Source organism: Meles meles, chromosome 6 (genome assembly GCF_922984935.1).
Source record: "Meles meles chromosome 6, mMelMel3.1 paternal haplotype, whole genome shotgun sequence".
NCBI lineage: Eukaryota > Metazoa > Chordata > Mammalia > Carnivora > Mustelidae > Meles > Meles meles.
The window spans coordinates 111,484,382-111,500,509 of record NC_060071.1 but is presented as its reverse complement, the minus strand read 5'-3'; positions in this window follow the sequence as shown (position 1 = coordinate 111,500,509).

Genomic DNA, 16,128 nt, shown 5'->3' with positions numbered 1-16,128 from the left:
TCTGATCTCCAGAATGGTAAGATAATACATTTATGTTGTTTGAAGCTACTGAGTTTATGGTAATTTTTTACAAGAGCAACAGGAAGCTAGGGCATATACTTTACTTATTTAGGATTTTAATTTGCTTGTTACTGCTATTAGGAGATATTTTCAAATCTAATTTAATAATGGCATTTTAGTACAGAAAATCAACCAAGCATCAGCATCACTTGGAAAGCTTTTTTTAAAAATACAGTTCCCTGACAGAAGAAAGAGGAATTAAGGAGTCAATCCCATTTATAATTGCACCCAAACCCATAAGATACTTAGGAATAAATCTAACCAAGGAGGCAAAGAATCTACACTCAGAAAACTATAAAGTACTCATGAAAGAAATTGAGGAAGACACAAAGAAATGGAAAAATGTTCCATGCTCCTGGATTGGAAGAACAAATATTGTGAAAATGTCTATGCTACTTAAAGCAATCTACACATTTATGCAATCCCTTTCAAAATCCCATCCATTTTTTTCACAGAAATGGAACAAATAATCCTAAAATTTATATGGAACCAGAAAAGACCTCAAATAGCCAAAGGAATATTGAAAAAGAAAGCCAAAGTTGGTGGCACCACAATTCTAGACTTCAAGGTCTACTACAAAGCTGTCATCATCAAGACAGCGTGGTACTGGCACAAAGACAGACACATGCATCAATGGAACCGAATAGAGAGCCCAGAAATAGACCCTCAACTCTGTGGTCAACTAATCTTCGACAAAGCAGGAAAGAATGTCCAATGGAAAAAAGATAGCCTCTTCAACAAATGGCGTTGGGAAAATTGAAAAGCCACATGCAGAAAAATGAAACTGGAACATTTCCTTACACCACACACAAAAATAGACTCAAAATGGATGAAAGACCTCAATGTGAGAAAGGAATCCATCAAAATCCTTGAGGAGAACACAGGCAACAACCTCTTCAACCTCAGCCGCAGCAACTTCTTCCTAGGAACATCCCCAAAGGCAAGGGAAGCAAGGGCAAAAATGAATTATTGGGACTTCATCAAGATCAAAAGCTTTTGCACAGCAAAGGAAACAGTTAACAAAACCAAAAGACAACTGACAGAATGGGAGAAGATATTTGCAAACGACATATCAGATAAAGGGCTAGTATCCAAAATCTATAAAGAACTTACCAAACTCAACACCCAAAGAACAAATAATCTACTCAAGAAATGGGCAGAGGACATGAACAGACATTTCCACAAAGAAGACATCCAGATGGCCAAAAGACACATGAAAAAATGCTCCGCATCACTTGGCATCAGGGAAATACAAATCAAAACCACAATGAGCTACCACCTCACACCAGTCAGAATGGTTAAAATTAACAAGTCAGGAAATGACAGATGCTGGTGAGGATGCAGAGAAAGGGAAACCCTCCTACACTGTTGGTGGGAATGCAAGCTGGTGCAACCACTCTGGAAAACAGCATGGAGGTTCCTCAAAAAGTTGAAAATGGAGCTACCCCATAACCCAGCAATTGCACTACTGGGTATTTACCCTAAAGATACAAATGTAGTGATCCCAAGGGGCACATGCACCCAAATCTTTATAGCAGCAATGTCTACAATAGCCAAACTATGGAAAGAACGTAGATGTCCATCAACAGATGACTGGATAAAGAAGATGTGGTGTATATATATACAATGGAATACTATGCAGCCATCAAAAGAAATGAAATCTTGCCATTTGCGATGACGTGGATGGAACTAGAGGGTATTATGCTTAGCAAAATAAGTCAATCAGAGAAAGACAACTATCATATGATTTCCCTGATATGAGGAAGTGGAGTTGCAATGTCGGGGGTTTGGGGATTAGGAGAAGAATAAATGAAACAAGATGGGATCGGGAGGGAGACAAACCATAAGTGACTCTTAATCTTGCAGAACAAACTGAGGGTTGCTAGGGGGAGGGGGTCGGGAGAGGGTGGTGGGATTATGGACATTGGGGAGGGGTGTGTGCTGTGGTGAGTGCTGTGAAGTGTGTAAACCTGGCGATTCACACACCTGTACCCCTGAGGCTAAAAATACATTATATGTTTATGAAAAAAATATATACAGTTCCCTGAGCTTTATCCCCGGGTATTCTAAGTTGGAAATTACTGCTCTAGAATTAAGTGTGGCTTGAAAGGAGAGCCCACTCTAACAGGGTAGATGGTTAGAGTGTAAATGGCAATTTTAAGCTCATTTATGGTTAAGGTATGTTTTTAATGAGACTTTTACAACTAGACTAATTTTTTGTTTGTTTGTTTTTTAAAGATCTTATTTATTTGACAGAGATCACAAGTAGGCAGAGAGTCAGGTAGAGAGAGAGGGGGAAGCAGGCTTCCTAATAAACAGAAAGCTCGATGTGGGGCTCGATCCCAGGACCCTGAGATCCTGACCTGAGCAGAAGGCAGAGGCTTAACCCATTGAGCCACCAGGCACCCCAGACTAATTGTTTTTTAAACCTAGGATCTGGACTTCTCCAGCATTTACAGATTTCCCTTTTTATGACACTATTTGATGAAGGAACTTGGATGCAAGCATCACAGAGAGAAGCTGACTGCTATCCAGTGATGGTTAAAACAAAACAAAACAAAACAACAAAATGAAACAACCCTCAATGGGACTGGGAATAGGTACTAACACAGATGTACCAACACCAGGTGGGTTGAAGACTGTTCTAGTGCCCTGGGGCTACTATGACAAAGTGCCCCAAACAGGCTGGCTTGAACAACCAAAACTTACTGTCTTACGGTTTCTGGGCCAGAGTCTAAAATCAAGGTGTTGGCAGGGGCATGATGCCTCTGAAGGCACTAGGGAGGGATCTGTTGCAGGTCTGTCTCCTAGCTTTTGGCAGCTTTGTTACAGCAGCATAATGAAAACCTTCATGTAGCATTTTCCCTGTGTGTATCTGTTTCCAAATTCCTCCTCTCTCTTTTTCAAAGATTTATTTATTTATTTGAAAGAGAGAGAGCACACAAGCAGGGGGAGCAGCAGAGGGCGAGGGAGAAGCAGACTCCCTGCTGAGAAAGGAGCTTGACATGGGATTCCATCCCAGGACCCCGAGATCATGACCTGAACCAAAGGCAGACACTTAATCAACTGAGCCACCCAGGCACCCCAAATTCCTTCTCTTGATGAGGATACCATTCATATGGGAAAAGGGGTCCAACCTACTTCAGCAAGACCTCAACTTGAGTTATGGCATCTGCAAAGACCCCATTTCCAAATAAGGCCATATTTTGTAGTCCTGAGGGTTAGCATTTCAACTTACGAATTTGGAGAGGACACGATTCGAACCCAAAACAGGGATGTAGGTCTTGGGAGACTAAAAAAAGGCTTGTCAAGGAGATGGTGGGATAATCAGAGCCACCTTTTTTATTCTCAAAGAGACTGTCCCAAGGAGGTGTTTCTCTTCCTTGCTCTGAGACGAGGAATCCAAGACTGAGGAGGACGAGGCAGTTGCTCTGGGTTCACACAGCCAGGGGCAGAGCTGGGCACCTGCCCAGGTTTCTCTGGCTCCAAAGCCTAAGCTTTCAACCACTTTACTGTGCCACCTCCAGGAACAGTCATGAGAGCAAAAGACCTGGTTTGTAGGCCCAGTTCTGCCATAAAATAGCACGAGACATTTAATAAATCACTGAACTTCTCTAGGGCTTAATTTTCTCTCCAGTAAAATGAGCCTAATAATAATATATGGGGAAGCACAAGTACTTCGTAGACTGTAGAGCATCCTGCCATTGTGATAAGTGTTATTAAGAGCAGCATTAGCATAAGGCAAAGACAATTAACATGTTCTCAGCGGAGAATGAAAATAAGTTTCTGTTCCCTCGGTTTTCAGGCTTTGTATTGTTCTTATGACCCTCCACCCTCCCTATGTGGGCCTCTCCATCAGTCCGTACACCTATCATCGAATCCTTCACTTAATTTAGACCTCCTGCCCTGAATAGACAATGAATTCCAGGCTTTTTTTTTTTTTTAAACCAAGTTTCCTGGGACACGTGGGTGGTGCAGTTAAGCGTCCAACCCTTGGTTTCAGCTCAGGTCCTGATCTCAGGGTTGTGAGATCGAGCCCTGTGTCTGGCTCTGTGCTCAGTGGGGATTCTAGTTAAGTTTCTCTCTGCCCCTCCCCCGATGGATGTGCATGTGCACATTTTTTCTCTCAATAAATAAATAAATCTTGTATGTGTGTGTGTTTTTAAACAAGTTTCCAAAATTAAAACTATTGGTTTTTTTGAGACAGTTCTTTGGGTAACTAAGAAAAAAATATATAGTGTCTCAGTTCAGGCTCTTATAACAAAGTACAATAGACCAGGTGGCTTATAACAGACATTTATTGCTCACAGTTCTGGAAGCCGGGAAGTTCAAGATCAAGGTGTTGACGCATTAGGAGTCTGATGAGGCCTGCTAGCTGATTCATAGAATGGCTACCTTCTCACTGTTTCCTCATACGATGGAAAGGATGAGGGAGCTCTCTGGGGTCCCTTTTATAAAGGCAATAATCCCATTCATAAAGGCTCCATTCTCATGATCTAATCACCTCCTAAGACCATCTCTTTGGGGCTTAGGATTTCAATATATGAATGGGGGGGTAGGATACATGCATTCTGTCTAAAGCATACAGAAAATGGGGCATTAGATCTCTCTTTCTTTTTTTGGTAGATTTTATTTATTTATTCATGAGAGACAGAGAGAGAGAGGCAGACAGAGGCAGAGGCAGAGGGAGAAGCAGGCTCCCCGAGAATCAGGGAGCCCGATGTGGAACTTGATCCCAGGACCCCGGGATCATGACCTGAGCACAAGGCAGATGCTTAACCATCTGAGCCATCCAGACGCCCACATCAGATCTCTTTAGAAGCTTGCTAAATTCTCCACCATCCTTTGCCTCTTGAATATCTACTACCAAAGTGCAAAAGGCAAACACAACCAAAGAGAAGACCAATTAACCCACTTGACAACTTCAGGTAAACCTATTTTGTTTTCTAGTTTAGCTTTTGTTTACATTTTTGAATTGGCAAAAAATACATGTTCATTAAGAAGATTAGAAGTTTCCTAATAAAGAGGAGCCTGGATGGCTCAGTCAGTGAAGCCTCTGACTCGACTTTGTCTCAGGGTTGTGAGATTGAGTCTCCTGTGGAGATCTGCAAAGGGCTTGGAGTTTGCTTAAGATTTTTTTCTCCCTCTGGGGCGCCTGGGTGGCTCAGTGGGTTGAAGCCTCTGCCTTCAGCTCAGGTCATGATCCCAGAGTCCTGGGATCGAGCCCCACATTGGGTTCTCTGCTCAGCAGGGAGCCTGCTTCCTTCTCTCTCTGCCTGCCTCTCTGCCTACTTGTGATCTCTGTGTGTCAAATAAATAAATTAAAAAATCTTTAAAAAAAAAAAAGATTTTTTTCTCCCTCTCCTTTTGCCCTTCTCCCTCTAAAAAAAAAGTTACCCAATAAATACAAAGAAAAGAAAACTTAACAATAATCTCATATCCAAGAGAAAGAAACCATTAACATTTTGGTTATTTGTAAAAACGTGGACTTTTATTGAACACTTTGCTTTTTAAATTACTATTGAAGGGGAACCTGGGTGGCTCAGTTGGTTAAGCCTCTGCCCCTCATCGGGCTCCATGCTCAACAGGGAACCTGCTTCTCCTTCTCCCTCTGCCTGCTACTCCCATGTTTGTGCTCTCTCTCTCTGTCAAATAAATAAATAAAATCTTTAAAAAAGTAAACTTAGTATCTTTTAATGTTCTTTAAGAACACATGATTTTTAATTACTATATAATAGTCCATGCTATAGATGTGTTATAATCCATTTAACCAATTCCCTATTATAGAGAGATTGTATTCAGATTGTTTCCATGTTTTGTTATTCTAAACAAGGCATGGAGGATATCCTTTTACTTAAATGTGCACATTTAATGATTTACTTAAGATACGTCCAGAAAGTGAAATTACTAGGTTGGAGAGCTTTCTGTATGTATTACTCTACCAGTCAAACAACAGAAATGACTGTAGGAATGTATTGCAAGGTATTGGGCAGCCCACAGATGTGTCAGGAAAGCTGGAACCTCAGGCTTAGGTAATGGGCAGGAATGGAGGAAGGCGGGGCAGCCAGAGCCCCAGCCAATGTCTAACCGATGACCCAGTGCGGCAAGGACTCTTCCACTCCTACCACTGAGGTGGAACAGGAGCCCGCACCTGCTGTCGCTGCCGGCACGGGGCCTGGACATCAGACACCAGGCTGGCACCACTACCCGATGGCTCTTGGACACTAGATGTTGCTGTGGCAACCAGAAAGTTCTGCTCACTTCCAGCTTCTAGGCATGACAAGCAATGGACACACAATTTTGGGTCACTACATATGAGAGCCCAAACCTAGAGGCTGGGAATGAGAATGCTGGGTGTTTGCACCTCCTACAGGAAGAAAGGCCAAGACTCACAAGGTGGGAGAGTCTAATCACTGCCAGTCTGTAGGCAAAAATTAGTCTCTTAGTCTTACTTTAATTTGCACTTACTTGTTTGCAAGAGAGGATGGATTTTTTTTTTAAGATTTTATTTATTTATTCGACAGAGAGAGACACAGCAAGAGAGCGAACACAAGCAGGAGGTGTGGGAGAGGGAGAAGCAGGCTTCCCACTGAGCAGGGAGCCTGATGTGGGGCTTGATCCCAGGACCCCAGGATCATGACCAGAGCGAAAGGCAGAGGCTTAACGACTGAGTCACCCAGGCACCCCAAGATGGATCTTTCAGATAGAACTATTGATAGTTTATGATTTTTCTTTTGTTAACTCCTTAATCACATCTTTGGATGCCTTTTCTGTAGGAATATTTCTATCAGGGCATATATCTGCCTTTTTGTAAGTACTACTTTTAGTAGACTATGAACACTTTGTTTTATCTTTTTCCCAATTTGAACTTTAACTTCATTTAGGTAGTTATAATTTTTTAAAATTTATTTTTGGGGGTGGTGTTTGTAATTTTAGACTTAAAATGAAATCTATCACCTTTTACCATTAGGGTTTGTTACTTTGCTTTTAAAATTAGGCCCTTCCCCAATCAGGAGTTAGATAAATATTCACCTATATTTTCTGGTTAATCCAAATAAATCTAATTTCCAAATCTTCAGATGAACGGGTCAAACTGTCATAAAGTTGAGGGGAGATCTACATCCTAAAACATGGGAGAATCCACCCAAATTAAGTAAATACAACACAGGAGGGGTGTTCTTCTCATTTCAGCACTCCTGAGGTTATGTGAAAGCCTACTGCAGAAAGTGTGGGTTAGAAGTAGATTGACTAGTTAATAGTGCATTCTGTTATGACCCCAGTTTGATGTTGTAAGAAAGTGAAAAAATTAAGTGGCTTCTTATTCAGAGTAGTGGAGTTAAAAAAAAAAAATGCTGGGAGTGGATGTAGGAAAATACTGAAGAAGCGTCGAGAACGCTAATGTGGTCAGAGGAGGACAGTGAAATATTCCATTCTGACTTTTTATTGACTGGAAGAAGTTGCTTCTGAATCCTTCCCACGTTGTAGTTGGTATAGTAAGAGCTGGTAACTTGCTAAGTGGGAAGAGCCAAAGGCGAGCGCCTCTGGGACATGCAGCATGCGGCCCTCCAGAAGGGCCGCAGAATGAGTCAAAGATCTGCGGGGAACAGGTGCATCTGGGCAGTGTTAAGAAACAGGCCCGGGAACAAATAACCATGGGATTCACGTCAGGAATGGTGTGGGAGTAGCTGTTTCCATCACTGCTGCTTCACCCCGTCAGTAAGGGGAAGATTCCCGCCCTGGGATTATGGGGATGGCTGTGACACCTGACACGGAACAGGTGAAATCAACAGTTTATCGGTCACACCTCCTTAGCTTGGAAGAGGACACTCCAAGCCACACCGGGTCACACAGGGGTGGCACTTAGGGTCAGAGCGAACAAGTAGGCGTTGTGGGAGGCTAGGCTTTGTAGTATCAAGAGGCTGAAGTGTCACCTGACTCCCAAAGGAGAATGTGATTGGTTTGTTTGAATAACTCTGGGGGTGCCTGGGTAGCTCAGTCAGTTAAAAACTGCCTTAGGCTGTCATGAGCCCAGGATCCTGGAATCAAGTCCTCACATCGGGCTCCCTGTTCAGCAGGGAGCCTGCTTCTCCCTCTGGCCCTCCCCCATGTCCTCTCTCCCCCTCCCCAGCCTCTCGCAAATAAATAAATAAATAAATAAATAAATAACATAATCCTTGAATAATTCTGTGGGCTGGCAGGGAACCGCAACCTGCTACTCAGGGATAAGCAAGTGGCATACCCGGTCCCGGTGATAAGGAGCGTTGTTTGGGTAAGAGACCTTATCCGCAGGAAGAGTGCAGGGAGGGGACCTTGCAGTTAGGCCACTGAAGACCTCTGGATTTTATAAGGTGTCAAAACAGCAAATAATATCGAGCCTTCATGTGAAGCCTTCCACCGTGATAACATTGCAGGAGATTGGTCGATGGTGGGCTCTAGCGGTTAGAAGGAGAGAAATTCAAGTGCTGGGCGGAAGTTACTTTATGCCTTCTTAAATCGGGGGATCTCAGAACCAAAGGGCACAAGCAAGAGAAATTGTCAGGACAGGCTGGGAGTCAAAGGTTTGAGGTAAGAAGGATCCCACCCATGGTAGCAGTCAGGAGACTACTCGTCGCCCCAAACCAGTGCCCAGTGCAGTGAGTAGAGAAGACAATGTCTATCTGGAACTTAACCTGTTCTTTGCAATAAGTATGAATCCTTCAGCCAACAGTGTGCATGTTGCACTGTGAGAAAAGGGGAAGGGAAAGTGAACGCCATGGGACTGGTCTCTGGAAACCCTCATGTCACTGAAGTGATGGCAGCAATAGAAGTAGCCAGACGAACTTCTGGGGGCTTCCCAGGGATGTTTCGTCACAGTCTGACATAAGGTGCTGGGGTGGTGATTTCCAAGCAAGCCAGACCTATCTTGGACCTAGGGTTAGCAGCATAAAGTCAAATGTCCCACAATATTCAGCGTTTCATGAAGTATTTGATGAGCACTTATCAAACACCCAGAATTCCACATTAGGTTGCATAGGACAGCATTCCTTCCCTGAGGAGGTTCCTAATCAGCTTGGAGGATAACAAAAGTTTTATATGAAATGGCAATGTAATATATACACTGTAATGTATATATGTATATACAATGTATATATACAATGTAATATATAAATATGCTCCAAGATGAAGAATATGGGGAAAATGATATACTAAAAGTCAGAATGTTTTCTTTATCATTGTATTGCTTGGATTTCTTGGATTCTATACTTTAAATAACTTACCACACAAAAGACATTATATGGTGAAACATTTTCTTGGCCTATGAGATGAATCTCTTACAAATTAATAATGGCTGAAGTTTCTTATCGCTTTCGAATGTGCCCATTTTAGTCGAAGTACTTATAGGCACAGTTAAGTGGGCTATGGTAGAGAAGTTTCCTCCCTTGCCTTGCACCTTGTGCCAAGTGCATTGTTTGACAGCTCTTGAGCCTGACAGTGTTTAGTCTCTCCAACCCTTCAGCCAACCTTGCTGCGACCGTTTTCCTAGCTCCCCACCAAGACACCAACAGAGATACCTGGGGGAGACAATTAGAGAAATAGATTGAGATTGGCCATTTAGATGTTAAGTTGGATAGATCTAGAAGGTCTAAGTCAGTCGGAGACTTTTCTACTATATCTTTTCCAATTTCAAATGAACTCCTATTCAAGGGTAGAGTTTGAATCTGACTGGGTAAGTTTCTGTCCTTGCCATCTGTAAACCTTGATCATATCGCTAGCCCCAGAGAAGTCTGCCACAACTCTATGTCATTCTTGATCCCTGAATCAGTGGTGGGCAGGCTCGGCTGTCCCTCAGTCACCCATGGGAGTTTTAAGGAGTTAAGTCCGGCTCCTATCCTTAGAGATTCTGATTTAGTCTGAGACTTGGGCTACAGATTCCATGTGTCAGGCTTGAGATGAAGACCAAGCATCCACTTTAATGTAAAGGGGAAACTTCAAACAATTATAACTGATCAATAATATGATCCTTTCTGTGAACTCATTGTTACTGGAAGTTTTCCAGCAGAAGCCAAATTTATTAAAAATACTTCTCTGTCTCCATCATAAAACATAACTATACTCTAATCACCTTTCTACATTATCCCATTAATCTGTACAAACATCCTATGGGAGAAGTGTCATCATTATTCTCATTTTGCAAATGAGAAAAATGAGATGCAGGGTGTGTAAATTATTTTTAAGATCAAATAGTCAAAAGAGAAGGTGAAGGCAGAACTACTGTGAAGATAATTCCTGATCTATTACCCCCTGTAGCCTCAATTCTGAAGACAGGCCCTGTTAAGGCAGGTGGATGAGAACCTAGGCCCCTGTCAGTCCATTCGGGAATGCTGAGATCGAATTGGAGATCAGAGTGGGCAGGGGTGGGCTCACCACCACCAACGTTACACTGTTGCAGGTTTTCTTTGCGAATCCCTTCTGCTTACCCATCTGAGGCCCTTGATCTCTTCTGCTCAGTAGTCACTGAGGACATAATTACCACCATTTATTAAGGACTTATCATGTATCCAGGACATTGTGAGCTGATTTATATGTGCTCATTTAATCATTACAACAAGCCCAGCAGGAATGTATTAGATTCATTTCACAGATGCAGAAACTGAGGCTGAATGTCTTGTCCAGGATCCCATAGCAAGACCATGAGTCCAATTCAGATCTATTTGTTGTGAAAGCCTGTGCCCCACAAAGAGGTCACTCTGCGGACAGGTGGGATCTATAGGAATCAGTTGCACCTTTGGAGTCTCCCACTATCTCCCTGTGTAGGCTAGTGGGTATTTGTGTGGTTAGCCCAAGGGAACACCAAAAGATGACATTTCACTGGGGTATCTCCAACTGGAACCATTATTAGATCTAAGAGGCTCTAGGATTCCTGGAATTCAGCGGGCTGTTACGGTTATAGCCGGTACAGAGACAATGTGCTCAGATGGAAAGTGTAGTGTGGGCACATGCAAGCACGTGTGTGCGCACTTGCACACGATTGTATGATCTAGAGGGTGTCAGGAGCATGGGGTTCTGGTGCTGTCTGCCACTGTATATTTAAGAAAGTCCAGAGAGGAAGTAGAAAAGACCTAGGGCTTTTTGAAGACATGGGTTTACTCTTCAGATGAAGCCTTAGATCTTCTAAAAAGCCTTAAGAGGAACTCCTCGTCTCCCCCAGCTCCGGCCTCAAACACTTTTTGGCAGCTATGAATCTCCTCAGGCCATATTCACATCACCAACCCCTCTCCTCTCTCTGAGGGCCCTGGAGCTTCCCTGATGGGACCTGGGGTCCGCAGACCTGGCATGGAGGTCCGTGGGATGCACAAGCTTCTGTCTCTGGGGGCATTTAAGGGCCATTGCCACCTTGCAGAGCTCAGAACCAAGGAAAATCAAGACTTCCAAAGGGTACCCTCGTCTTCCCTTCTGCCCATGGGAGTACAGCCTACCTGAGAACTTGAAGGGGGAAAGTCCACTTTTGGTGCTAATTAGACTTTGAGTCCTGAAACGTGTCCTTTGGTGTCCCACTCCCATGGTTTCTACCACTGATTGCGACATGTGTGTGTCACATTCTCTGGCCCGGCCCTCTCCAGGGCACAGAAGTCTTTAGGAATGAGGGGCTCTGGAGAGGCAATGCATGATGGCACAGGCCATTAGAGCAGGCGGCTGTCCTCAGGGGGGTGTCAGTTTAGGACATGGCTTTGGACTGAGGCAGACTTAAGTTTAAATTCTGACTGTGACCCAAGCAGCTGCATATTCTTGGGAGGGTCACATGCTTCTCTGACCTTTGTTTCCTCCTCTGGAAAACAAGGCATTAATGGCTGCTGTTCAGCAGCCTAATACAGCCTCTGCCCCGGCCCTGGTGAGAGCTGAGCAGCACAGAGGTGGTATGATTTTAGTGGTGCTGAGAAGGACCCTGGGGCCAAAACAAATGCTTTCCCATTCGACTTCCTGACACGAACAGCCTCTACCCCCCTCAACAGGGAGAAAGTTCTTGCTCTGCTGCCTTTTTTTAAAAAAAAAAAAGATTTTATTTATTTATTTGACACAGAGCGACAGAGAGAGAACACAAGCAAAGGGAGCGGCAGGCAGAGGGAGAAGGACAGGGAGAAGCAGACTCTCCACTGAGCAGGGAGTCCGATGTGGGGCTCCATCCCAGGATCCTGGGATCATGACCTGAGCCGAAGGCAGACACTTAACCTACTGAGCCACCCAGGCGCCCCTTGCTTTGCTTCTTATAGAGCACACACTTTCTCCTAATGCCAGATACCTGCCCCGTGTTCCCTCTCCCTAGAACATTGTTCCCCTTGTACCTCCTTCCCATCTATCAGGTTAGTTACCTTCAGATGTCTTCAGATGTCTTGGTCATGTCCTCACCGATGTGATTATTTTATTAACGTGTGGGAAGACAAACACTGTTTAAAGAATAGAAGCTTCTTGAAGGTGCCTCTTTTAAGTACTGGAGCCTGGCATACGCTGTGCCTTGGTGAGTATTTGTTGAAAGAATGAATGAATGAGAGATGCATTCTTTTAACTTAAGGGAACATGTTTCTCACAGTGCTAGTGCCCCCTAAAATGTTAAGTTGTTCTGCAGACACAAAGAAGTCCATGGCCAGATAAGTTGGGACACTTTGGATCAAACAAAGTTGGGCAGGTTCCTTCTTGGCGGGACTTCTAATACTTCAATATGCTAGTGTGAATTATGAATTTCTAGTAGGAGGAAGGTCAAAACCAAACAGGGAGCCATATTTGTCATTGACACCTCATTGTGAGTGAGTTTGATCAGCCCTGCGTGCGTGATGATTGAGGGAGTGATGAAAAAGTAGAAGAAGTTTTGGGCTCTGATGCGGAGGTTGTCTGCCTCCCCGTAGCCCGCTCCCAAACTCAGAGCCCATGGACTCCTGGGAGCAAAACCAAGTCAAGTCCTACATATCTGAGGCAAGGGGACTGTTCACAACGCCCCCCTCACAACGGAATCTTGGCCCAGCAATCCCAGCTCGGACCCGAGTTCTCCTTACTGCTGTTCTTACCGAAAGACTTCTTACTTACATCAGCCATGGAGGGATTTTTTCTGTTTGTCATCTTCAATAAAAAGTGACTCCGGCAATGTGGTATACGGTTGATATGTCCCAAGAAACAGACCTGCTCTCTGTCGGGTTCTGTTTTCTTTGATTGCTTTTGAAATCTAGCATTCCTCTTTTCACCACTGGCTTGGGCTACAGACCAGTACTGGTTTCACTCAAATAGAATATCTATTTGGAGGTGATTGAAAAAACAAAGCTGTTAAAGGAAGGGTCAGGCCAGTCCTAAAGATAATTACAATAGAAATAAAAGGGGGACACATGAGCCAGACGGGTATCCAAAACTTTCTTGGTTTCTATATTCCAAACATTGACTTGTGGGAGACCGTGTTTGAGGGTGAGTGTGGGGCCATGCCTGGTGCCTCACAGGGAATGTGGCGTGTGAATGAGATTGCATAGAACCGAGCTGACATGTGGCTCTGGGTCCTCGTGCTTCCAACAGGTCCCCACAGCAACAGGGAGAGTATCTGTGGGCACAGCTAAACTGCTGGGTAGGAAGAGTCTGTCTCCAGTCCTTCTCTCTCACATCTCGCTGGGGAATTCAGACTGTGTCCTCACTAAGGTCCCATTGCTATTTCCAACCTCATCCTGCTGGAGGAGCTGACTTAACCCCCATCCCATTCATTCAAGGTCCCAATCCTGGTTTTAAAACGAATGGTTTAAAAATGTGACTTCTTCTTATGTAAAGCCTTTGGATTTTCACAAGGGTTTTCTAGCAGATGCCAAACAATGGGAAATCAGGACCTGGGTGGGTATTTCACGGTGGATAGTCCTTCGGTTCCCTTCAAGGCCTCGGCCGAGGCGGCTGTCTGCTCCTGCTTGGGGGCTGGCACAGGGACAGGTCTCTGCTGTGCAGTAAAGGTGGGTGAAAGGGCAGCGGTGCACCAAATGGAACTGAGAATAGAAAACAGCACATGGACATGGTATTTTGTCCATGGATTGGGGATTACTGCCCTAAGCAGTCAGGCTTTTTCCAGTCGAGTTTTACACAATAAAATAAATGTGTTCTGCACTTTTAGTGTTTAAATAAACATGAAGGATTTATTTCTAGCCATAATGTAAATTGGTGATGTGGAAAGTTATGGAAAGAGAATACATGCTTAAACTTCAGACCTCCTGGTTTCTGTCACCGTTCTGTGTGCTTAAACAACACTGATTTCAACATAAATAACTTACCTCTTATATACGATCTGTAAGATATTTTATTCTAAGAATATATATATGTATATACAAATATATATATATATATATATATATATATATATATATATATATAATTTCCCCCCACTGGAGTTTCTGATTTCCTATATTTGTGTTTAAAATTATAATTGGACACAATGACTTGAGATATACATTCAGAAAATGTACCCAGGTATAGTGGCTTTCCAGCCATTTTTTTACTTTGACTTGCAGTAATGAATCTATTTTACCTTGGACTCTAACACATACACACAACTGACATAAAAATTTCAAAAACTGGGGCGCCTGAGTGGCTCAGTGGGATAAAGCCTCTGCCTTCAGCTCAGGTCATGATCCCAGGGTCCTGGGATCGAGTCCCACATCGGGCTCTCTGCTCGGCGGGGAGCCTGCTTCCTCCTCCTCTCTCTGCCTGACTCTCTGCCTACTTGTTATCTCCCTCTGTCAAATAAATAAATAAAATCTAAAGAAAAAAAAGTTTCAAAAACTAAGCTTACATTTGTTATGTGCAATGCACTTTAGTATTTTTATTCTATTCTCCTTTATTTATTTTTCTTTCTTCTCTAAAAAAAGGGGGGGAGGGTCGCCTGCATGGCTCAGTGGGTTAAGCCTCTGCCTTCAGCTCAGGTCATGATCTCAGGGTCCTGGGATCGAGCCTCACATCGGGCTCTCTGCTCATCAGGCAGCCTGCTTCCCCCCCTCCCTTCTCTGCCTCTCTGCCTACTTGTGATCTCTGTCTGTCAAATAAATAAATAAAATCTTAAAAAAAAAAAAAAAGGATTGAGAATCCCCAGTTTGATAAACACTGCCTTAGGAAAGCTCTTGCACACATATATAGAAATGCTCATAGGAGCACTGCTGGAAATAGGGAAAAAAGTAGGAAAATTGCATCCAGCCAATGATGAACATTGTGTATAGAATAACGACAGGGGTAAAACTTGGATTCGGGTGTTAGGAAAGGACTTTTTGAGGAAATGACATTTAAATTTAGACTAGAAGGCCAAGCCTGGAAAATATCATTATACACTGAGCAGGCCTTAAATAAGCAAAGAACTTGGCATTCTCAGGGAACTGAAGGAAGCTAATGTTGTTGGGTCAGAGTGAGCCAATAGGAGAGACACGTGATGAGATTGGGCTGGTAAGAGGGAGATAAATTATGCAATACTTGAAAGTCAAACATCAAAGGTTGCAGACTTTTTTACAGTGAACAAATCGATGGTTGCCAGAGGAGAGGGGGGTGGGAAGTTGGGCAAAATGGGTGAAGGGGAAAGGGAAATACAGGCTTCCAGTTACAAAATGAGTAAGTCACAGGAATAAAAGGCACAACATAAGGTATGCCGTCAGTGACACGGTAACAGCCATGTAATGGGACAGATGGGAACCACACTTGTGGTGAAAGAGCATCGTGTATAAACTTGTCAAATCACTAAGTTGTGCACCCCAAACTAAATAACATTGTGTGCCAGCTCTATTAAAAAAAACGAATATACTTATAATGATGAGCACTGAGTAACATAAAGGATTGTTAAATACCTGAGACTTACTGTACACCTGAGTTTAATATAACTCTGTATATTAATTACTTGACTAAAAAATGAAGGAAAAGAACAAAGATAGCAGAGTTCCATCCAAGTGCCATGGGTAGCCATTGAAGGGCTATTTTGAGCCAGGAAATGGCATGATCAGCTTTATCTTTTCCATCATTGCCTGGCTCTTGTGTGAAGAATGGATTAGACAAAGTATGGAGGAAAATCAGTTAAGAAGCTATGGTGTAAATCTGTGG